The 23,478-nt window shown below is 42.0% G+C and overlaps 1 protein-coding gene and 1 long non-coding RNA gene across 3 annotated transcripts in view; one reads left to right on the forward strand and one right to left on the reverse strand.

Annotated features, from left to right (window-relative positions):
- Positions 1-6,493, reverse strand: part of SLC7A14 (solute carrier family 7 member 14) — a 106,024-nt gene extending 99,531 nt beyond the window's left edge. Inside the window, exon 1 of the mRNA XM_081570880.1 lies at positions 6,293-6,493. The gene's annotated coding sequence lies outside the window, so the exon portion shown is untranslated. The remainder of the gene's footprint in view (positions 1-6,292) is intronic.
- The window catches only part of LOC145538589 (uncharacterized), a 169,451-nt gene that overhangs the window by 13,662 nt on the left and 132,311 nt on the right, over positions 1-23,478 (forward strand). Inside the window, exons 3-4 of one of the 2 annotated variants that reach the window (XR_014077063.1) lie at positions 5,862-6,213; positions 6,667-8,413. The exons of the other annotated variant lie outside the window; for it this stretch is intronic. This is a non-coding gene — a long non-coding RNA (uncharacterized LOC145538589). Of the gene's footprint in view, positions 1-5,861; positions 6,214-6,666; positions 8,414-23,478 lie in introns of those variants that run through there. 2 annotated transcript variants of the gene reach the window in all.

Consider the following 23,478-nt stretch of genomic DNA (forward strand, 5'->3'; position numbering starts at 1 on the left):
GAAGTTTTGAATGCTTTTCTTCTGCCTTATAATACCAGCCATGAAATTTCTACCTGTCGACTATCCTTGACTAGTAGTTCACACCAGGGTGCAAGGGAAATAATCTGAAATCCAGATACATTCATTTTCCTACTCTTAGCATCTCTGGTAAAGTTTTGGTGGCTAAAATCACTGATAAAAATTTTAGTGACTAATGAAAAGATGCATGATGTTAAAAGATGCAAGGAGCAGTGAATTGTGAAAGAAGACTCAAGTCTTGCTTCTGCCTCTGTTATTAACTTGAGTGACCATTCTCAGCCTCAGTTTTTCTGTTTGCAAAGTAAGAGAGTTAGGTTATGCAATTGTTACAAAATATTGGCACGATAATATATTGTGTAAAGATTTTCTTTAATGAACAATTAAATCTTTACAATTATGAGAAACATTTTATCATCAAAGTGTTCAAACACCTGGATGCAATTGTTTTTTGAAATTTGCTGATTATTTTTAAAACAAACAAAGGAAAATAATTTTTTAAATGAACAGATGATGGAGATCAGCTTGCTCATTTGTAGGACAGTTTATTGGGTTGGAATATTTTGCCTTTGGCAAGTGAGAATCAGCTAATTCCAGGCATTTGCTTAATGACTTGCTAGAATAGAAAGATGTTTTTCTTTCATTTTTGTCAGTAATCACCAGTTAAAACTTTTAAAGGGAAGCCCAATTATTCCTGGAAAAGGATAATATTATATGACCAATCAAACTGTGATGTCATCAGCTCTCCTCTAATTATTATATGTGTTTTCATCTTAAGCTAAGCTCCTTCTGAACTTAGGAATAATAGTAGTTGCCTGCAACAATCATGAAGGCCAGTCAAATACTTTCTTAAGGAAATAAATGTCTCTTTAAGGTAAAAGTGAAAAGTATCATACAATTCCATTTAAGTGTTGTTTGTGAAATTGCCTCATCATAATGAAATGAAACACTCTTGGACTGATGTGTCCCTTGTTCCCTGGAGGAGAACAGCAAGACACAGTTCTCAGTGGCAGTCTGTCTTGGCCACCACTACCTATGCCCCCAGAGGGGCTAGGAGGGTGGTTGTCAGGGTAGGATTTGATGTTCTGTGTCTGTCTGCTGTTTTATTTGATAAGGGAAAATGCCACGGGGAGTACTCATTTCTTGGCTAGATGAGTTTGTGGCATGAAGTGACCTGGAACAATGGTATGAATTCAGCAAATATTTATTGAGCACCGATGTGCTAGGCTATAGGAGTTCCAAACACCTGTGACCGCAGCCTTTCTGTGCAAATATATGACACTCCTCAACTACTTTATTGATTAAGTGAATGATTGTATGCTACTAATACTAGTTTCAAAGCTACACGGTCAGTTCTATTTATTTCTTGAGACACAAAATCAGTTGAATCCCTCAAGCTGAAGACAGTGAAAATTAAACTCTTTCCAGCTCCAAGGTAATGTATTTCTCTCTTCCAAAATCCAGGCCTCTCTAAGAGATATGGAGTTCCCATGAAATGAATAAACCATGATTCCCCCCAAAGTGGTATTTATTATTAAAACCAGCATGATCTGCCAGAGATAGGAGTAGACAGTTTCTCTAAGTTCTCCTTTAGTAATAAGATTCCGTATGCAACAATTGCCTGAGAATGGCATGCTTGCCCAACATCAGGCTGAGAGTATATCTCAGCTCTTTTTCTGAAAGAGTATCTTTCAAGTTACCATCCATTCCTTTGTTAAGATCTATTTATCTATCTTAAGATAAATAAATATATATAAAATATATTTATATAAAGTATATATAAATTTGAAATCTGAATAAGAACTGCTATGTTATTTCTAAGTTGGAACTCAGGAAACCAGTAAGACAGTAAAATAGAACATTTGACTTTATGGTAAAAAGGAATCTATGTGAAATTAAACTCCAGAAGTCATCGGCTCCTTCAGTGAAATACATGTTTTTCCTTCCTAGCCTTATTGTCTTGAGCATCTTTGGGCTTTGGGGGATGTTCTCAGCACAGGTGGATTTTTCTCCTCTCTTGGAAAAAGTTTCAAAGCAGAGTCCCAAGTCCTTATTCCCAATTTCATGTTCTCAGTGGCTGTGATGTTTTTAGCACTTCCTAAAGAAACGTTGTCCAATAGAACTTTCTGCAATGCTGGAAATTTTCTATATCTGCATTCCCCAATAAGGCAGTCAGTAGCCACATATGGTTTTATTAAGTAGCTGAAATATGGCTAGTGTGATTAAGGAGCTGAATTTTTAACGTTTAAATTTTAACTAATTAAAATGGTAAATAACTACATATGGCTAGTGACTACCATATTGGATAGAGTGGTTCTAGACAGTGTAAGATTATGGTACCTGGGACCGAGTAACCCAGCAACATCATCCTTGCAGAATCACCCAGTGATGATATAATAGAAGTTATGTATTTAATTATGAGTTATGCCTTAATTGCTTCTGGAGCAGGTTTGAAGCAGAATGTCAGTAATAGCATTAGGAAGGCATAAGGGGATCTTTAAGTAAAGGATAACAAATGGGAGGAATATGTTATGGTAAACATTAAGAAATGAAACAGCAGAACAGCGCCATTTGAACTGAATTTGAATTTCTAACTTCTACATTTTGGAGCAGGATAGAACTGTCCAATTCAATATAAAAATTTCATCTTGCCAGTGTGACTACTAGGGATACAAAATTTAATTAATGAAAGTGAGATTTTACTATGGGCTGGAAGAGAAGCAAGCAAAAATGAATAGAGTATTGGGTCTGTTGTATGTTAGAGTGGACTAGAATTCTAGGACCATGTCTAATGAAATTGTCGACTTGACAGAATTGTGAAAATTCAATGACTTATGAAAGGACTTAGCATACTTCCTAGCATTGATAAATATCAGGACTTAGGATGATCACTTATTTCTGCCTAAATCTTTCTGAGGCCTCTTCCAAGTACCTGTGAGAACATAGGAAGATGCTAAGGGTAATTGATTTTGGAAAAATTATTTTGTTGAGAATAGATCATAGAAGAGGAAATATAGACAGCATAAAAGCAAGTAAAGAAATGCCATACCACCATCCTGATTTGCAAATTGTTGGTATAGGGAAAACAGTTATTGAGGAATGTGGGTCAGGTATCTCAGTTATATTTGGTCAGCCAACACTGGAATAGTGAGACCAGAGAGGGAAGAACAGGAAGAAAAATTAGGTAGGAGGACTATTTGTATTTTGAGTGTTTGTGCCTCTCAGGTGGCACAGTGGTAAAAGAATCTGCCTGTCAAAGAGGCAATTAAGGTTTAACCCCTGGATTTGGAGGATCCCCTGGAGAAGGAAATGGCAACCCACTCCAGTATTTGAGGAGCCTGGTGAGCTACCGTTCATAGGGTGGCAAAGAGTCGGACACAACTTATCGACTAAATGACAACAACAAAAACAACAAATTACTGAATATAGTTCAGTCCTGCTGATGTTCTTGTCAAAGATAATCAGAGAAGGCATGGAAGAATATTTGAGGCACCATGGGAGTAGTGGAAAGGGCACTAGCCTTGGAGCCAGGTCAACTGGATTCTAGTCCTAAATTTTCAGTCATGTGAGTTAGACTAATAAGCATCTTTTTGTTCCCAAATTCTTGTTTTTGTAAAACAATGATGCTTAATGATCTTGAAGGTTTTTCCAGCCCTATAACTCAAGGGTGTAATTCTAAATATGAAAGCATGAGTGGGATCTAGTCCTCCAGATTCCCCAAAGCCTTGCTGTTCTTCAGGAAAGCCTGCCGATTTATTCCTCCACTGTGTTTCTGTTATCCTGAAGCTCAAGTGTGTGAACAGTGGTATCTCAAGCAGCATGCACAAAAGCAGTTGGTATGGTGGGAGTTAGTGACAGTGAGTGGGTGAACAGATTAAAGAGGAAAGGGTTGGAAGAGAGAGTAGTGTCTGTGAAAGCAAAGCAGGTCCTCTACCTTTGACAGATTCTTGCTATAGTCTCCAGTAACCACTGCCCAAAGTCAATGCCAAAATGAGGGCATGAAAATAGCTTGGACTTCAGAGTTAAGCAGAGTTGAATTTGAATCCAAGCTCTGGATTTCAGATACATAACTTCAGTTTTCTGAACTTTGTGATACATTTGGTTAGCAGCTATTGTGAAGCTTAAGTGAGATGATATGACCCAGCAAATAGTAGGTTTTTTTTTTTTTTTTAAGTAAATACTCTCTTAACTTGGCCTCCTGAAACTGGCTTAGTTCATTCCTCATCTAGCCCATAATGTAAAAGACTCTCAAAGAAACACACAAGACTGCTTAGAGATCTATATCTAGAGGATGTAAAATTTACATTGTAGATAACGCGTGGTGGAGAGAGAAGGGTGCTGAAGAGAGAAAAAACCTCAGACAGGAATAGAAAGCCTAGTTAGTCTCCCGTTAATGAAGCCTCTTCCTTTGTGCAGCCTCACAGTTCTCTGGTTCTTGAAAGCCACAGTAACGTTTACCAGAACAACAACCCTAACTGTGTTTCCAACACTTCACCAACAGGAAGATTCACAGCACAGGCAGAGAAAACAGAATGAGGCACCACATTCGTTCCCATTCAAGTTAGCAAAGCTGGATCCTGGAGTGACACCCACTCGTTGCTCCTCAACCCAGCATTGGGGAAAACCTGCCTCCAAGTGGAGTCCAGGGCTTGGGGGAGGGGTGGGAAGGCTGAGAAACGGGGAATGCGTAGCACCTTTACCCTTCTCTCTAGGCTAAGAGTCAGACACGACTGAGCAACTTCACTTTCGCTTTTCACTTTCATGCATTGGAGAAGGAAATGGCAACCCACTCCAGTGTTCTTGCCTGGAGAATCCCAGGGACGGAGGAGCCTGGTGGGCTGCCGTCTATGGGGTCGCACAGAGTCGGACACGACTGAAGTGACTTAGCAGCAGCTAGGTCACTTGCTCCGCTTGACTTCCTTTACGAGGTTCTAACACAGTTTCTGCTTTAGAGAAAAATGCTGGCAAGCAGTGAGCCTCCAGTCCCTTGGCTGTGTTATCTCGACGCCTTGGAGAACTTTCAGCACCGCGGACAGCGCCCGCCCTGCCGTCCTCTCTGTGGCCCACTCTCCGGACTGCAGCTATCCTGCCCCTGGCATTCTCCCGTACCCCTTCCTGGAGGGTGCTCCGGTCGGAGTGGGGTTGGGGGAGGGGAGGTGGGTTATCATTCTGTTTCTTGGTAAACTTTGGCCAGTGACCGGCCCTGCCACTACGGTGAGAATACTTCCCAAGAGCCGGTTCCTTTTCGCCTCTCGGTTGAAGACCCCCAAGAACCGAGGTCAGCGTAGGTGGTGGGGTGGGGAGTGCCAGGAGCCGGTGAGGGCTCTATTTTTCCAGCATTCCTGCACCTTTTCTCCACCTTTCACTTTACTTCTAGTCATTCGGCGACTTCTGTCTTACTTTTCAATCACAATACAAAATACATGTGTGTTGGGGGGAGGGCGGGGGCTGACTCAAGAGCTAGAAGGAGGCTGTGGCTGCGTCCGGCGAGGCTACACTGCCCTACTCTGGCCCTTTGGATTCTTAGGACACTGATGTGCTTTGGGATGGGAAGTGGGGCGGGCTCTGACTTAGGTGTAAGTGTGAGAGTCCTCTCCCCAGGGTTGCCCCCTCTGTCCAGGGAGCTTCCCTGACACCTCACCCATCACGTCCTCCTCGTCGCCCCCGGTGTGTCACCGGTCTCTGGGGACAGATGCCCCTGCGAGCGCATGGCCTTGTCAGGTCACCTGGCTCAGAGAGAGTCCCTTTGAAGAGTTTGTTCTAATGTAAAAGGGCAGACACTGTTCCCGCCCGTCCTTCGGGCTTCGGCCGGAAAAGCATCTCTTTCTCTCGTTGGACTCTTTCAGAGGCCGAGAAAACCGAGCTGCGCGAGCCAAGGTGCGTGCCAAGGCACTGGGGGGACAGGACGGGCCCGGCGTCTGTGGAGAGCTGGGCGGCCCGGACGCTGCTCGCGGCTCCCTCCTCCGCCTCTGGCTCCCGCGGTCCGGACCTGCCTGGCGGCTCCACGAGTTGGAGCCCGGCGTCCCCCCACCCTGGATGCCATCCAGGCCGCATTCCGGGCCAGAGCCGGAGAGACCCCGACCTGGCTCCGTCCTTCCTTCTAGGAGACCCCTTCTCGGAGGGCACCCTCAGCCTCCGCGCCATGTTCCTGCTTACCCGCTCCCGGTGGCTCCGGCTCCCTGGTTCATTCAATAAGAGGTGATCATCCCATTTTCCAGCTGGGATGCAGGGGCCACGGAGGGGGACAGACTATAGCGAAAGGGGGACGTTCACTCACCGGAGGGCTGGAAGTGATGAACTGGCTACCGGGGCTGATGGCTGGCGGTCCTCACTTACAGCGCCGGGTTTGTCTCTTCTACCGTGATGCGGGGTGGTGGCGGCAAAGGAAAGCAGGAGGCGGCTGCCGCTGCCGAACAGCTCCTCAATTATTCAGATTGCCCCTCTATCCTGCACCCCTCCCCGCGGCCTGTCAGTCCTCCCTCCAGCTAGCCTGTCTCCGCCTTCCTGGAGTCACGTGGGCTGCCCAACCCCTTACATTATTTAGCAGAAGCCTCTCACCAGACGCCCCCCACCCCGCGCCCCCAGTACACACACACACACACACACACACACTGCTATCTGCCGTTCTCAACTCCTCCCTGGCCTATTAAGCCTCCAGGTGCTGCTTCCAGTACCTCATGCTATGTGAGGCTGAGGGGAAGAGATGCGGGCAGCTCTCCGCCCTGGGAGAGGACCAGGCAGGACTCTGCAGTGTTGATGTGTTGCGAATGCACAGCCTCTGCAAGAAGCTCCACCTCTGCTGGACTTGACATTGGACAAAGCTGGCTACCCAGACCTGGTTCCTGCCCTCTGGAAGCTTCCCCCTTCTTCCCGGAGCCCTTGCTGCTCTTAAATTTCTTCCACCTCCCTCAGCATTACTGAAAGGAAAGGATGGGAGAGATTGATTTCCCCTCCCCTCCTAAAAAAGACAAGACCTTCCTCTTTCTCCAATAGACCAAGTTTATCTTTGGATTCTCAACATCTTATGAGTAGAAAAAATTGAGGCTTTGAGATTTGAAGATTGAGGAGGAATTTTGGTCCATACCAAAAATAGATACCCTTGGGAGTATCTAACTTCTGTTAGCCTTTCTTCTCTCATCTGTGAAATGACCCCTTCACAGAACCATTATGAGACTCAAAAATGGTAATATTCTTAAAATTGCCTAACATATTTAGAACTCAATAAATGGGAGTCCTTCCCCCATCTCTGTTAAAATAAATTTCAGAAACAAGGAGATTGTGATTTGCACCAGTAGAATGGAAGTATCTTTTGTAAACTTAGAAGGAGGTATCTGTGCATTCAGGCTTGACAGATAATATATGAAAGGGGAAAAGCAATGTACTGGGCTTATATTTTTTCACTGGTTCTGTTGAGAACTATGTTATGTCTCAAAAGGATGAGGACCATGTAGTACAAACCGAGGCATGTTTGGCCTCATCAGAGAATGAATTATTTAATATGCATTGAAAAGATTGCTTCAGATGGACGGTACCTACATAATCTTGCATCTTTGGTCCAGGCCTTCAAAATATATTGGAGCTAATGAGATGTAACTCCCCATCCTTGGAAACACATTCACTGGGCTTCTGATTGAGAAGAATGTTGGCTGTCTGACACTCCTTTCCTAGCATGGAGCAGTCAAATGTACCTTTAGATTGTGGGTTCTAGCTAATGGACCTGGGTTCTCCCCAGAAAAATGACTGATCAGTGCCAGGACAGTCTAGGAAAGTCTATCTAGCTTAAGTTTATTATTGCCTTGGACCAGCATACAGGTCTTAAGTATTGAGATATCTCCTTCATTTGAGCTTATGCAGGGTATATCAGATCTTCTAGGATACCCAAGAAGCTGTGAAACTTTGCAGGAAAGGCATAGAGTTAAAGAATCAGAAGTTTGGCACCTTAATACAGGCTCTAGTGGTGGTGGTTTAGTCGCTAAGTCATGTCCGACTCTTGGTGACCCCAGAGGACTGTAGGCTCCTCTGACCATGGGATTCTCCAGGCAAGAATACTGGAGTGGGTTGCTGTTTCCTTCTCCGAATACAGGCTCTGCCAGTTACTTATTATATAATCTTGGGCAAATCACTCAAGCTCTTTGAGTTTCAGCTTCACAATGGGAATAGAATGTTTGCCTGCCTTCTCCATGAGCTGGTTCAAATGGAGGGTAATGTATGAGAAGCCATACCATTAAATGTCCAGAGTGAATAAACATGAATTATTGACATTACAGACTGAAGAAAACCCTGAATGTATTCTAGTTCAGATGCATTATGGGCATGAAGGGGTAGGAAGTTGGGATTTATCATGGAATGGGCAACAACTGAAGTGTCAGTATTTTTCTGTAAGTCTGTGTGTGTGCGTTTCTGGATTAAATTTAATTTTCTTCCAGACTTTTAATTTTTAGAACAACACCAGCCACAGTCACAGTGGTTATGAGTATTTCATAACTGAGATAAGTTTGTGCTTATATTTCAGGACAGCAGCTTTACACTCTTCTGCCTTTCCCAGGTAAAACTGGTTTGGGTTAGAAATTCAAAATGAGTTTGATTTAAAAGCAAGAATATTCAGCATCCAGGAGCAATTTCTGGTTAGTCATCAGTCCCTTGAGTGATATGAGTCTCCAGTTCACTGCCGATAAACCTAATGACATCTTTACACAAACCAGGAACTCCTGAGAAGTTCTCCCACTTGTAAGCAAATTCTAGTCCACTTTGCTGATTTTCTTTTTTAAAATATTCTTCAGAAAATGTCAGTTTGGACCTCTTTATATTTAGGGACACCAAAAGACCAGAAGGTGCCAACTCATGCTCATATATATATCATTAAAAAAAAATTGTCCGGGCTTGGTAAAATGCTACCTCTGTCTCCTATCTACTTCTGGGTTGTCATGAGGAAGCATGAGAAATGGAAGAATTAGCATGAAATAATTTAATTTTGCCTCAAAAATGGTACCTTTATGAGCAGTTACTTGGATGAGTATAAATTTCAGAAAAATTTGGACAGTTTTACCAGAAATTGCTCTGGGACTCTGAATAATTTTTTCAAACAACTTTTCAACGTTCAAGTCATCTTTCCTAGCACAGGACAGAAAAAGGAAGCTTGGAGAACAAATCTTGCATTGATTGTAATTGAAAGTTACACCTTAACAATGATTTCCTGATAAGGTTTCCCTTGCGTCCTACTCCTTTACTTACAAGGACTTATCTTTTACCTGTTGACTGCTGCCTTTATGAGTCACTGCAGACACTTTCCAGCTGTAGACCAAGCAATGAATAGAAATGCAGTAGATGAAAGTGTAGCAGAGCATTTAGAGCCACACAAAGCAGGAGCAATTGATGCATATCTCAGTTCCAGGGTTAAGCAATGATACTGCAAATTGACTGCTAATTACATCTTGAAAGTACACATTCTATTCTTCTTTTTCTAACAATTAGAATATCTGACTGTTGATTCATTTATTCTGTGTGTTCAAGACACTTGAGATACAGCCACGAACTGCACAGTCTAGTAGAGGGAGTCAGACCCTAATCAAGTAAACAAAGAGATGGAGATAAGAACCATGATTTTAAAAAAATTGAGTGATATACAAGGAATGAGGACACCACTTTAGTTGAGTGGTGGAGAACTGACAAAAGCAAATGCAGGGGCCTAGACATACAAGTTGCTACTTTCCAAGGAAAGGGCAGTGCCCTCTTTGTTGTTCAGTTGCTCAGTCATGTCTGACTCTTTGCAGCCCCGTGGACTGCAGCACGTCAGGCTTCCCTGTCCTTCACCGTCTCCCAGAGCTTGCTCAAACTCATGTCCATTGAGTTGGTGATGCCATCCAACCATCTCATCCTCTGTCGTCCCCTTCTCTTCCTGCCTTCAATCTTTCCCAGCATCAGGGTCTTTTCCAATAAGTCGACTCTGTATCAGGTGGCCAAAGTATTGGAGTTTCAGCTTCAGCATCAGTCATTCTAGTGACTATTCAGGATTGATTTCCTTTAGGATTGACTGGTTTAATCTCCTTGCAATCCAAGGGACTCTCACTCTCAAAAGAGTCTTCTCCAACACCACAGTTCAAAAGCCTCAATTCTTTGTCATTCAGCCTTATTTATGGCCCAATTCTTGCACACTTACATGACTACTGGCAAAACCATAGCCATGACTATATGGGCCTTTGTTGGCAAAGTAATGTCTCTGCTTTTTAATATGCTATCTCGGTTTGTCATAGCTTTTCTTCAAAGGAGCAAGTGTCTTTTAATTTCATGGTTGCAGTCATCATCTGCAGTGATTTTGGAGCCCAAGAAAATAAAGTCTGTCGCTGTTTCCATTGTTTTCCCATCTATTTGCCATGAAGTGGTGGGACCAGATGCCATGATCTTCATTTTTTGAATGTTGAGTTTTAAGCCAGCTTTTCCACTCTCTTCTTTCATCTTCATCAAAAGATTCTTTAGTTCCTCTTCACTTTCTGCCATAAGGATGGTGTCATCTGCATGTCTGAGGTTGTTGATACTTCTCCCAGCAATCTTGATTCCATCTCATGCTTCATCCAGCCTGACATTTTGCATGATGTACTCTGCATATAAGTTAAATAAGCAGGGTGATGATACACAGCCTTTACTATTCCTTTCCCAATTTTGACCTAGTCTGTTGTTCCATGTCTGGTTCTAAATGCTGCTTCTTGACTTGCATACAGGTTTCTCAGGAGGCAGGTAAGGTGGTCTGGTATTCCCATCTCTTGAAGAATTTTCCACAATTTGTTGTGATCCACATAGTCAAAGACCTTAGCATAGTTAATGAAGCAGAAGTAGATAACTTTTCTGGAAGTCTTTTTTCTATGATCCAACAGATGTTGACAATTTGATCTCTGATTCCTCTGCCTTTTCTAAATCCATCATGTATATCTGGAAGTTTTTGGTTCACGTACTGTTGAAGCCTAGCTTTGAGGATTTTGAGCATTACTTTGCTAGCATATGAAATGAGTGCAATTGTGTGGTATTTTGAACATTCTTTGGCATTGCCCTTCTTTGGGATTGGAATGAAAATGTACATTTTCCAGTGCCCTCTTACCTGAGGCCTTTTGCCAAAAGTCTACATCATTAGCAGGGTAATCACTAAAACCTTCATGATTGACCCACAAGGATGGATTATGATTAGGCTACCAGGAGATTGACCAGATGCTTTAACAACCATTACCTGTTTTTGTCTCATGATTCATGGTGATGAATAGTTGATGCTTTCTTCTAAAATGACCACAGACTCATCAATGCCCCCCTGACTTCTGTCTTTAAAAGATTCAGAGGCTGAAAAATCAAAAGCACTGTGGCAGCCTGGCCAGAGACTGGTCAAGAACCTTCTGAATGGAGAGGTTGCTTACTGTGCAAAAGAAGAAGAAAAGATAGACCCAGAACCCAACTACCACAGGCACACAATAAATATATACTAAACCAATAACTTGCTGCTAGGATTCTACCAATTGGACTGGGAATTATAAGCAATTATCTGTGAGTAACTATCCTCTGAGTATATAAATTCCAAGAAGAAGAAGAGGGATGCTGACTTGAACATGTTCATTTCATTCCTCCCAAATTTACAGTGAGGTACAGCAACTCTCCCCATCCCACCCCATGCAGTGTGAATAAAGTTCCTTAATGATGAAGCTGGAAAGAAGTCAGAAATGCTAAAACAGTGGAATTCCTTGACATGGAAGGACATATTAAAGCAAGCACTTCTTCCCATTTATTATACATTTTCTTTAAATACATTCACTTTTACACTTAATTTATTTTAAAGAGGTTTCTATCACTGGTTTAAGTAGAAAATGGGTATCTGTTGCCATATGTACATGATAATTATTTAAATAAGGACAGTGAAAATAAAATGATGCTATTATAGTCAAGCTAAATACTATCGCCTGCCCAGGAATCTGAGGTTTGCTTTCTCGTTATTAAAAAAAGAAAGCAACTGTTAAAGAGGTGTTAAAGACATATTGGCATCAAACTGAGACTTTCTCCATGAAGTAATCAGAAACATTGAAGGACAAATGGAAAAGAATAATTTTCTCACTGTGTGATGATAGGTGATTTAGTACTGAGCCTTGCATACGTGCTATGTCTCTTCAGTCATGTCTGATTCTTTGAGACCCTATGGACCATAGCCCTCTCGGCTTCTCTGTCCATGGAATTTTCCAGGCAAGAACACTGGAGTGGGTTACTATGCCCTCCTCCAGGGGATCTTTCCAATCCAGGGATCGAATCCACGTCTCTCATGTCTCCTGCGCTGGCAGGTATGTTCTTTACCACTAGCACCGCCTGGGAAGCCCTATTTAAATCAGCATTTCTCCCAATTTTAACATGCATAGGAATCAAATGGAGAGCTTGTTAAAAATGCTGAATTGAATTCAGTAGTTCTGGGGTGGGACCCAAGGACTTGCATTTCTAACACAATTTCAGTGATGCTGGTGCTTCTAGTTGTTGGATCACTCTTTGAGTGGCAAGGATCCAAAGTACCAGTGATGGTATGTGTCCCACAGTTTGGGAGTTGGCAACTTTTATTTTATAGATGAGAAAAGTAAGGAGTTGGAGGTTGTAAATAACCTAAGGTCCAATAGTTAGTTAGTAGATGAACCAGGTCTAAAACTCATTTTCACAGGCTTCCAGTTTCTCAGTCCAGTGTTCTTTCCCAAAAGATCTGTATGGTCACTGACTTGCTGCTAGAGCCCCCCAGAACTGTTTTTCAAGGGGCTATGGCATGAAATTCAAGGTTTGGATTGCTGTGTTTTATAGGTTATTCTGTGGTAACAGACATGCACAAACTCTCAGTAGCTTAAAATAACAATTGTTGACATTATGTCTCATTAAGTCACTTTATTATTGTTCACATTGTCTCTGTTGTGGATTACTATGGGTTCTGCTCCACATAAGTCACTTTATACCATGTTATGATGCACCATCTCAACAAGATACTTCAGAGCTGACCTTGGCAGGTAGAACCAAAGCTGGAGGACCTTGCACCAGCAACTAAATGCTCTGGCTTGAAAGTGATGCCTGTCACTATTGCCCACAACCCAATTAGCCAGAACATGGACCCACTCAACTGCAATTGCAAGCCAGGAGTGGAGAAGAAGAAGACTTCCGTCTTCTTGGAATAAGAGTACAATCAGATAGAGGGAACACTGAAAGTCTCTATCAAATAAATAGTTTTTCTATCACTAACAATCCTTCATTTCATTATCTTAGTCTTTTCTCTTTTCTCAGGATCTCACATATCCAATGTTCCCAGGCCAATGGGGCCACTGTTAGCCGCCTCCTCACCCCTGCCCCACCCCCAAGTCCTTCTGTATCATACAGAAAGAATAGGCAATATAATGGTGGAAGGACTTCAGGATGCCAGAAACTGTGGTGATAACAGGAGCATCAAAAGAGACAGACCAAGTTAAGGAAAATGGCCATGGTGACTGGGAGAGAGAGGGGTAGAGAAAAAAAGAAGTCAGGGGGAGGAGAGGAAACAATCATTTCTTTAGGGCCTACTAAAGGGTAGGCTCTATGCTAGCATATTTACATGATTTTGCCCTTATAACATTCAGGTTGTTATTGGCCTGTTTCACACTCAAGGAAACAGAGGCTCAGAGGGCTTATATAACTTGTCAAGGTCAATGCAGAGGGTAAACCAGGATCGATGCCAGACTGTAAGCCTAGAATCTCTCCCAGGAAGTCTAAGAAAGTCACTCTCACAAAGCAAGGCAGAATTGGTCCTGAAGAATAGACTCCTTGTTCACACTGACATTGTAATTCCTTGGCTGTAGTAGGCATGTGTAGACAAACAACTGAGATGTCCTGATTCCATACTGGCTACAACATGAGGTTATGCAGTATGCCTGGAGAGACCAAGCCTCTTCTAAAGGCCCCGAAGGGAGGATGTAATAGTTAAGGTCAGTGTGAGTGTTGGGAAGTCATGCTCTGGAAGCCTGAGAGTGATGGGGGCTAGAATTGTCACGTGTACTATTCAGGTCAAGGTGGGAAGGGACAGGGACTCTGGAGTCAGACAGACCTAGGTTTGTATCCAGACTTAATCGCTTATTAATGATGTGGTATTTGGTAAATTGTTCAAGTTCTCTGAGACTAAGTTTTCCAACCTGTAAAAGGGAATAGTAATGCCTAATTGCAGAGTTGTGGTGAAGACTGGAAATAACATACATGAAGAGCCCAGAACACTTAGTTGCTCAATGTCAATGGCTAGTCTTAGTGTTATTTGCAGTAAGAAGATGCCTTTACATACCTGAGTTCATCCTTGGAGTTGTCTTGTTCTGAGCCTCTATTTGTTCTTCCGAAAATTGAGGGGATGGGAGCAGATTTCCTCTAATAGCTCTTCCATGGACTCAAGTTAGTACACCAGGAGTCATGGGGTTCTCCTGGGGACAGCTGGAGAATGGGCCTGGTGAGCAGCCATATTCAGTGCAGCATTGATAAGGGTTGAATAGCTTCTGCTGAATTAAGAGTCCCTGGGCCCACCAGTAGGGCTCCCGAGCCCCAGAGAGTAACAGGCTTCTTTCTGTTACCATTGCCATGAACCAGTGACCTATTGCAACAATGGGCAATATAGGGATGGCTGTGGGTCCAGGGGTGGTCTTTGCAGTCACTTTTGCATATACAAAAAGTCACGTTGCTAACAGAAGCAGTGCCTGCCAAGGCAGCAACCACAAGCCACACCTTTGAATACAGAACAAAAATGTCAATAGGCACCAGAGAGAATTGGAGGGAGAGGAATGACGCTTGCACTAATGGGATTGTTAGCTTACTCCAGTCTCAGCAGCCCATGCTATTGCTGCCAAGCGGAGAATGGATTATACTGGTAGTGGGTCAATTAAGTCCACAGCAGATTCCCTTCATGAGATGGGCAGGCAAATCACTACCCTCTGAGTAAGCATCCATCATGTAAAACAGTGATTATTTTATTGTCAGCCTTTTGAAGATATGTATTCACCTGCTGTGTATAAGCTTTCTCCTGTTTAATTCAATGACTTTTAGAAAATGAGAATATTTCATGCCATTTACTCATTTCTTAAAGCTCTTAAGAAGACCAAGGCCTCTATAAAGCCTTCTAGTACATTAGATGAAAGTAATAAGACAATTTAGGGAAGGGAATGAAGCTGCAGTCTCTGTCTCTTCCCAGTCCCAGCTAGAGAAGGCCTCAATCCTCAACCACAGAGGTCTGTTTTCGGAACCCCAGGGAGGGAGAGTTCACTGGCTGCTTCCACAAAATGTTAGTGTTTAATTGTCCTTGCATTAAGGTTTTTGTCTCAGTATCTGTGTCAGGTACCAGGAGTGCCTTCAAGATGATTCAAGGCAAGAATTAGTATGTCCTGCTTGGAGGATTCAATCATCCCTTCCCTGCAGCCCTCTGTCTTCAGGTTGGCCAATCACTCTGGGCACTGGCTGTCAGCTCTGTGTCCAACTTGGTTTGGGACACCTTCTCCAAGGGGTTTGGAGCAACTGCCAGTGAACATCCAGGTCTTGAAACATGACTTGGCCTCTTGGATCAAGTCCTGAACCAGATACTAGCTCATGGCTTTCTAGGTTCTGAGCCTGCAGGCCCCACTTTTAATTATCTAGCCAAGCCTTGTGTAATTGCACAAGAGATACACTGAAGTTTTTTCTTAATTTGATCTATGTTTATATGCATGCTAAGTTGTTCAGTCATGTTTGACTCTTTGCAACCCTATGGACTGTAGCCTGCCAGGCTCCTCTCTCCATGGGATTTTCCAGGCAAGAATACTGGAGTGGGTTGCCATGCCCTCCTCCAGGGGATCTTCCCAAACCAGGGGTTGAACCCGTGTCTCCTGCAGCTCCTGCACTGCAGGCAGATTCTTTACCACTGAGCCACCAGGGAAGCCCGTATGTTTATATATCCATGTAAAATAGAGGCTTGAGCATCTATTAAAATGGTGATCAAAAATGCTGTTGTGAGAAATAAGGATGGCTCCCTTTATCCTTAACCTGTCCTGATGAGGGACATGAGTTTGCTTCATTCATGAGGTGTGTTTCCAGTCTTGAGCTTTTCTTTCTGTTCGCTGGGCTTTCCGCCTGCTGATGTGGCAACATGGTGACACAGATGATGATGGTGGTGCAGTAACAGGGCCAACATCTTCCCACCCACTCTCCGCACCTCAAGCCCCCTACCCTGGCTGAATCAGCTGCTGCCCTTTCCACTACGCTTAGCCTAGGAGGCATTTGTACCATTTAATGTATCATCAGAAGAAGTACTTTAAGCTATAATGGGAAATGAGGCAAACTTAATTCCATCTCGCAATAGCTTCAAGACTTTAATTGTTTTGTCCAGAACAGATGCTAACAATGGCTGGTTTAACAAGTAACTGCCCATCTCCTGTGAATTCTGTAAATAGTTTTAACTCCCTGATTCTTTACTAAAAGAACTCTGCATAAAACTTGGGCTGCCTCACACATGCCAATGTATTTGGTTGGTTAGGAATCTTCATAAAACAAGAGTCAATGTGAAGGACAGCAAAAATAAAATGTTTGCCCTACTCAGGAAGGTGATGTAACCTCCGACTATGGGAAAAGTCTGTCTGTAGTCAAGGGAATAGCATGAAACTTTTCAAGAATCAGGTCGTCCATGTCAGGAAAGTGAATTACAAGATGAAGAAATCCCAAGTTGAATGTATTGTGTTTATGCCGGGGGAGGGGGTGTGGAGTGTAAAATAACCTTAGTGATGTGAGATGTGGAAATGACTGTTATGCCCTGAGGCCTTCTGTGATGAGACTTGGGTGGGTTTAGGACAGTTGTTTGTGGAGCTGTTTATTTGAACAAAATGGGGAAGATGCAAGTGAAAAAAAAAGCATTTTGGGGGGGAAGAAAGGATGATTTCAACCTGGTCAAGAAAGCCAGAAGATGTTTAAAAGTTAAAACGATAATGACTAACATTTATTGGGAGCTGATTAGATAGGGCTCAAGAAGGTCATAGATATTAGTCATTCGTTGACTGAGTCGAATGAACTCTGACCAAATTAGTGGTAGCATCTGATGTATGAGTTTTCAAAGAGAATTTCAGAATATCTGCCTTGTGGAAAATTCACTAAATGAACATCATGTATTAATAGATATTTCTCAAGAGGTAACTGCTTGCATAGTGACCAAGTAGGGCCTTTGTGATAAAGGAAAAGAGGAAAAACAGAACTGCCTACAACCAAGTTGCTGAGTAAAACTAAGATTTTTTTTTTAATATAGAGCCCAATATGGTGTGTGTATATGAAGAATAGGTAGGGGTGAGGGGAAATTGGTGTCCAGCAGCTTGGCTAGCTTGCTGTGATCTGACATTAAGTGGGCAATACGGAGAATGTGACTGTGGCCTGGCCTTTTCAGTCTTCCCTGTGCATGACCTTCTAAATGAAAAGTTAGGGGCTTCAGGCACAGCTGGGTCCAGGTGCTGAGAGAATATCAAGAGGTGTCTGTCATCATCTCTCAGTTCTGTTTGTTTCAGAGTTAGCTTCCTCCTTAGCCAAGCTCTCTACTCAAGGGTGGCAGACAGCTGCCAGGGGCCACATAATCACTTTTTAAATTTATTAAACCAGGTTGACAATCCAAGTAGAAGGAGAGGATCTCTTTTCTAATCCTTGCCACACAAGTCCCAGGGCTGACCCTCATTGAGCTGACAGAGGTCATTTGCTCATTCATTAGTTAATAACTAAGTTCAGGGAAATGGTATGTAATAATCGGCTGGTCTATGCCCTGTGTTCACTATAGTTCTGGGAAGTGAGGTTAGGACCACATAAGCCACATGGACTAGTAGGGGGGATAAGATACTGTTATTAGGAGAAAGAAATACACTCTAGACAGGTGAAAACAATGGAGCATTTCCCAAAATTTATTGCTCAAAGAATAATTTTTTTTCCTTGAAGTTTCTAGTCAGTAGAACTATTTGGGGAAATGCAGTCTTGAGTGTCTCATAACAGTCATTGTCTTGTGCCTAGAAATTCTTATTTGACCCATTAATGTTGGTTTTAAACAAAGATGAAAAATGCATTGCCTGATTTTTTATGCCCTTGTGTGTGTGTGTGCTAAGTTGCTTCAGTCGCGTCCGACTCTTTGCGACCCTATTGTAGCCTGGCGGACTACAGTCCATAGGGTCGCAAAGAGTCAGACAAGACTGAAACGACTTAGCACAGGCCGTAGCCCACCAGTCTCCTCTGTCCATGGGATTCTCCAGGCAAGAATACTGGAGTGGGTTGCTGTGCTCTCCTCCAAGGGATCTTCCCAACCCAGGGATCGGACCTGCGTCTCTGAGGTCTTCTGCATTGGCAGGTGGGTTCTTTACCACTAGCACCACCTGGGAAGCCCTTTGAAACTGCCATGTTGACAATGACAATGGTGATTAAATTTGTTCTTAAGAGTGAAGTGAAAGTCGCTCAGTCATGTCTGACTCTTGGCGACCCCCTGGACTATACAGTCCATGGAATTCTCTAGGCCAGAATACTGGAGTGGGTAGCCTTTCACTTCTCCAGGGGATCTTCCCAACCCAGGGATTGAGCCCAGGTCTCCTACATTGCAGGTGGATTCTTTACCAGCTGAGCCACCAGGGAAGCCCAAGAATACTGGAGTGGGTAGCCTACCACTTCTCCAGGGAATCTTCCTGGCCCAGGAATCAAACTGGGGTCTCCTGCATTGCAGGCGATTCTTTACCAACTGAGCTAGCAGGGAAGGCCATTCTTAAGAGTATCTCTCTGCATTGGTTCAGTGCTTTACACGTTATCACATTTTTTCCCCATATACCATTTCATTAGCTCTGAGATGCTGTCAACTGTAGTTAATTACTCAATGACCTCAGTTACCAGACATCAGTCTTCTTGTCACTAATTGTCAAAATATAATACCTGATTCCCAGCTCCCTTCAGCTACACCTGTCACCTTGCTGGACTCAAAAACTCTTAATGAAGGTGTTAAATGTGCTAATTAACTTTGCCTTGGTGAAAATGTCTTTTATTTTATTGCCATAAGAAATTAGCAGCGCAAAGAGCTGCTTGAAGGAAGAAGACACAAATTACTCCCAGCTGTCAAACTGAAAAGTGACAGAAGGCAGTGGTCCAGGCTCCAAGTTATTTGTTTTCAAAAGCAGTGGCACTGAGATAGTTTACTGGAGCTGCCACTGAGCACTGGGTACTTCATTTTTACCCAAGAGTGTATAAATGGATGCATGCATGTATCAGTGAGGATGCATTTGGTTGCAAGTAAAGGAAAGCCCAATTCAAACTGACTTGAAAATAAGGGGAATTTATGGCTCTTATAACCCTATGTCTACCTTAAATCTTTTTAGGACAAGAATGGTTAGATAGATAGCTCGATTGGTCAATCATATCATATGTATGATAGAGTTCAAGATATGTTTGATTTAGTAGCTTAACACAGTCATCAGAAAAAGGTTCTTTTTATGGTGTCAAAATGGCTGCAATGGTTCCAGGCTCCACATCTGCACTGTATGCCATCCAGGAGGAGAGAGAACAAGCCTTTCTTTCCTATGAACTCTTTCATATGCCCTCTTCTGATCAAAAGCTCTAACTGGATATTTGCTTTATGCCAATTAGTATTCCGCCTCTGAAGCCAGACTTGAAATTATTTTCCCTTTAGTCACACGGGGCCCGAGTGAACTGGGTGGTTACCAAGGAATGGGAGCTGGGTACAGGGGAGGCAACTTCAATGCCCATTGGAGTAGGACTATCCTATTATATTCCTTCTCTGCTTCTCTCTCCTTTAAGATATTATCTTTTTATCCTCGTTCTACAAAGGATTTCAGGCAGACACAGGCTGTCTACAGGAGGATTTGGGGATAACAGAAGAGCACTGGATGTGGAATTCAGTGATGCCATGTCCTATCTTTATGACCTTGGGCAACTCCCCATATCTCATATCTAAAATTCAACCTTTCTCATTGGATAAATGAGAATAATATTTACCTATTCACCTCACAAGGTTGTTGTGATCCAAGAAAAGTTCATGAATTTAGTAAAATTTTCTAATTTACAATTCAAATGCAAATTATTACTATTTTTTTTCATGGGTGGTTTCATTTAGTGAGGAATATAGATTTCAGATCAATCTCTCAGAGAAACGGATTTGCTTTGGAAAACGTTCTATCCCAAACATCCAGTTGCAGAAAAAAAGCAGCAGCAGTGGCTTTTTAATATATGGTGCTGAGCACAGAAAACAATGACTTTGGAATAGCTGGAGAAAGACCAGATGGAGGCCTGTATGATCAAAGGAGTTATTTTTAGAAACATGTTCAGTATCCTAGGACAGTGTCATGTGGGGAGAAATTATGCTCCACAGTATAAAGTACTATACAAGTATTCCCCTTGGAATATCCATAGGTTAAAAAAAAAAAACATGAGTTTTGAAACAGACAGATACCTGATTATCATGTAACCTTGAGCCAATCATTAACTTCTTTGATTTTTCAGCTTTCTCATATGATGAAGTTGAAAATAACACTGACCTTATAGTATTTGGGGGATGGTTATACAAGTGGTGACATACAGTGCCAAATGGTGCCTGGTGCATAGTAGCTGCTTATTAAATAACACTTCTGGCTGCCTACAGTAATCAATAAATGAATAAGTAGATAATAATAGGAGGACTTTATCTCTGATGGAGAAGGAAATGGCAACCCACTCCAGTATTCTTGCCTGGAGAATTTCACGGACAGAAGAGGCTGGCGGGCTCCATAGGGGAAAGTTAAGTCCACGGGGTCGCAAAGAGTCGGACATGACCGAGCGACTAAACACACACACACACACACTTTCATCTCTGAAGCTTTCTTCTCTAAGCCACAGAAGTCCATAAACATTTTGAATAGAATTCTTTATATCCTTATTCCCAGGAAAAATGATTTAGAGATGACACTAAGATATTTAAAATCAGACAGTGATTTCTGAATTTCTTAAAATGTCTTAGCATGATTGGCTCTGTGTTTCCTAGCCAATTTCTATTACCAGAGTGATTTGGATATGAAGTACAAGCAGGTAACCATTCATTTAGTTATTTATGTGTCAATTTATTGACCTAATTCTCAACCTTTTGGAAAGTTTATAGGATTTCTTTATAGGAAATAGCTATTCTTCTTTTTCAAAGTTCAAGAAAATTTAATGGTTCTTGGAAATTTGGAAAATCAATTTTAGCCTTTATATAGGGGAAATTTCTGCTGGCCAATACAATTATGAATTAATATTTACTTCAGTGTTGGTTAATATTTGTAATGATGACTTTTAAGATATTGCTAGTACCTCTGAATTATTGTATATAAGGTGAGTAACACTCAAAATAGATTTAGTGTTAATGCATTTTGTTCTACTTGAATTCTCTGAAATTTGTATTCATGGCACAAATTCTATCTTGCTACTAGACATTATTATAGGTTGAACTTGAGAAGTTTGTTTCTGAATCTGGAACTAATACAGAAATCTCGATCCAACTGGAAATTCCAAGTAGACTTTGTACTCTAATAAAAACTGTAGTTATGATGCAAGTAAATAGAAGTTTGTGTTTAAAGATGATTGTTAACATTTATGGGCTTCCCAAGTGGTGGTGTGAGTGGTCAACAACCTTCCTGACAATGTAGGAGACATAAGAGATGTGGTTCAATCCCTGGGTCAGGAAGATCCCCTGGAGGAGGAAATAGCAACTCACTTCAGTATCTTTGCCTGGATAATACCATGGACAGAGGAGCCTAGCAGGCTACAGTCCATGGGGTTGCAAAGAGTTGGACATGACTGAAGTGACTTAGCATGCATGCATGCAGGTGGCAGTATTGGTAAATAACCTGCCTGCCAATGCAGGAGATAAGAGACCCAGGTTTGATCCCTGAGTTGGGAAGATCCTCTGAAGGAGGGTATGGTAACCCATTCCAGTATTCTTGCCTGGAGAATCCCATGATCAGAGGAGTCTGGCAGACTATAGTCCATGGGGTCACACAGAGTCAGACATAACTGAAGTGACTTAGCATGCATGCACATAAACATTTATGAACAGTAATAATCACCAATACTATGGGCTAATGGAAGGATCACAGGCTAAGAATTAGGAGGTATAGGTTCTAAACCATAAGTATTTTCATAACTTGAGCAAGTCAACCTCCCTGGCTTCAACTTTGTGAAATAAGGGAGTTGTACTAGATGATTGATTTTCCCTGGTGGCTTTACCACTGATGCTTTCAGTTGTAAAACATCCGCCTGCAATTCAGGAGACCATCTATAATGTAGGAGACACAGGTCCGTTCCCTGGGTCAGGAAGATCCCCTGGAGGAGGAAATGGCAACCCACTTCAGTATTTTTGCCTGGGAGATCCCATGGACAGAGGAGTCTGATGGGCTATAGTCTATGGGGTCGCAAGAGTTGGACATGACTAAGTGACTAAACCACCACTACCATGACATGTTACTTTTATAAAGACAATCACTGTTTAAAACAATTGAGTAAGGACAAACCTCAGGGAACAAACCCCAAATGTATAAATCATTAGTATTTTTGAGATGGAAGTACCTTATTTTGGATAGACAGTTAAGATATATTGATATATTTATCAATATAGCTTACTAATTGATATGAGAATAGTTCTATGCACATAGATCTATTCACATTTATTAAAATGTGAATAGGTCTATGTTTTGAGCAAATTTGCTGTCTTCCCTTATTAATAAATATTACATCATTACCTTCTTCAAATCTTGATATAAATGAATAATTTCAACTATAGACACATCTATTTACATATATACTGTTACAGCAAATGTCTATCAACTGGCTAAAATTCATTAATAATCCTCAAATCAATATTTGTTCATTTGTTGACATTTTTTCTTACATTCTTTAATAATCTGTTCCTTATTTAAGTATTAATCATAAAAAATACTTAGCATAACAAAAAAGCTTTAAAATGCCCAATTGTGATAAGCACTAGGATCAACAAACATGGCTGGATATGTAAACAGCCATCAGTAAAGATGACTTGTGTATACTTCTGAAAAGCTGGCATTGATTGATGTTAACTTGTTAGTGGACTTTGGTCATGGCATGTTCACTCCAGCTGCCATAGTATTTGTGATGGAAACTCCCCCAGAAGCAAATGTAGCAGCATCAATTTCAGCTGATTAGATCGTTGCCTTAAATATGCACCAGCAAGAGCTGGAGAGCAATGTATTCAGACTCAAGCAATGGGAAGTCAAGAGACGCATGATCTGTGTCATGCAGCAAAACTGATGTGATTGTTGAGGTAGAGAAGACATACTGTGACCCTTACCATGACACCAGGCTTTAGAGGAGAATGCAACATGGCTTTCTCTGAAAGCAGAAAAAATGGAGCCTTAATTATAGTTACTGTCGTGAGTACCTAAATGTGAAAATATCACTAGGTTAGCCTAAATTCAAGGAAATACGTATTAT

Source organism: Giraffa tippelskirchi, chromosome 2 (assembly GCF_054371585.1).
Source record: "Giraffa tippelskirchi isolate mGirTip1 chromosome 2, T2T-mGirTip1v1.2.pri, whole genome shotgun sequence".
NCBI classification, from domain to species: Eukaryota; Metazoa; Chordata; class Mammalia; order Artiodactyla; family Giraffidae; genus Giraffa; species Giraffa tippelskirchi.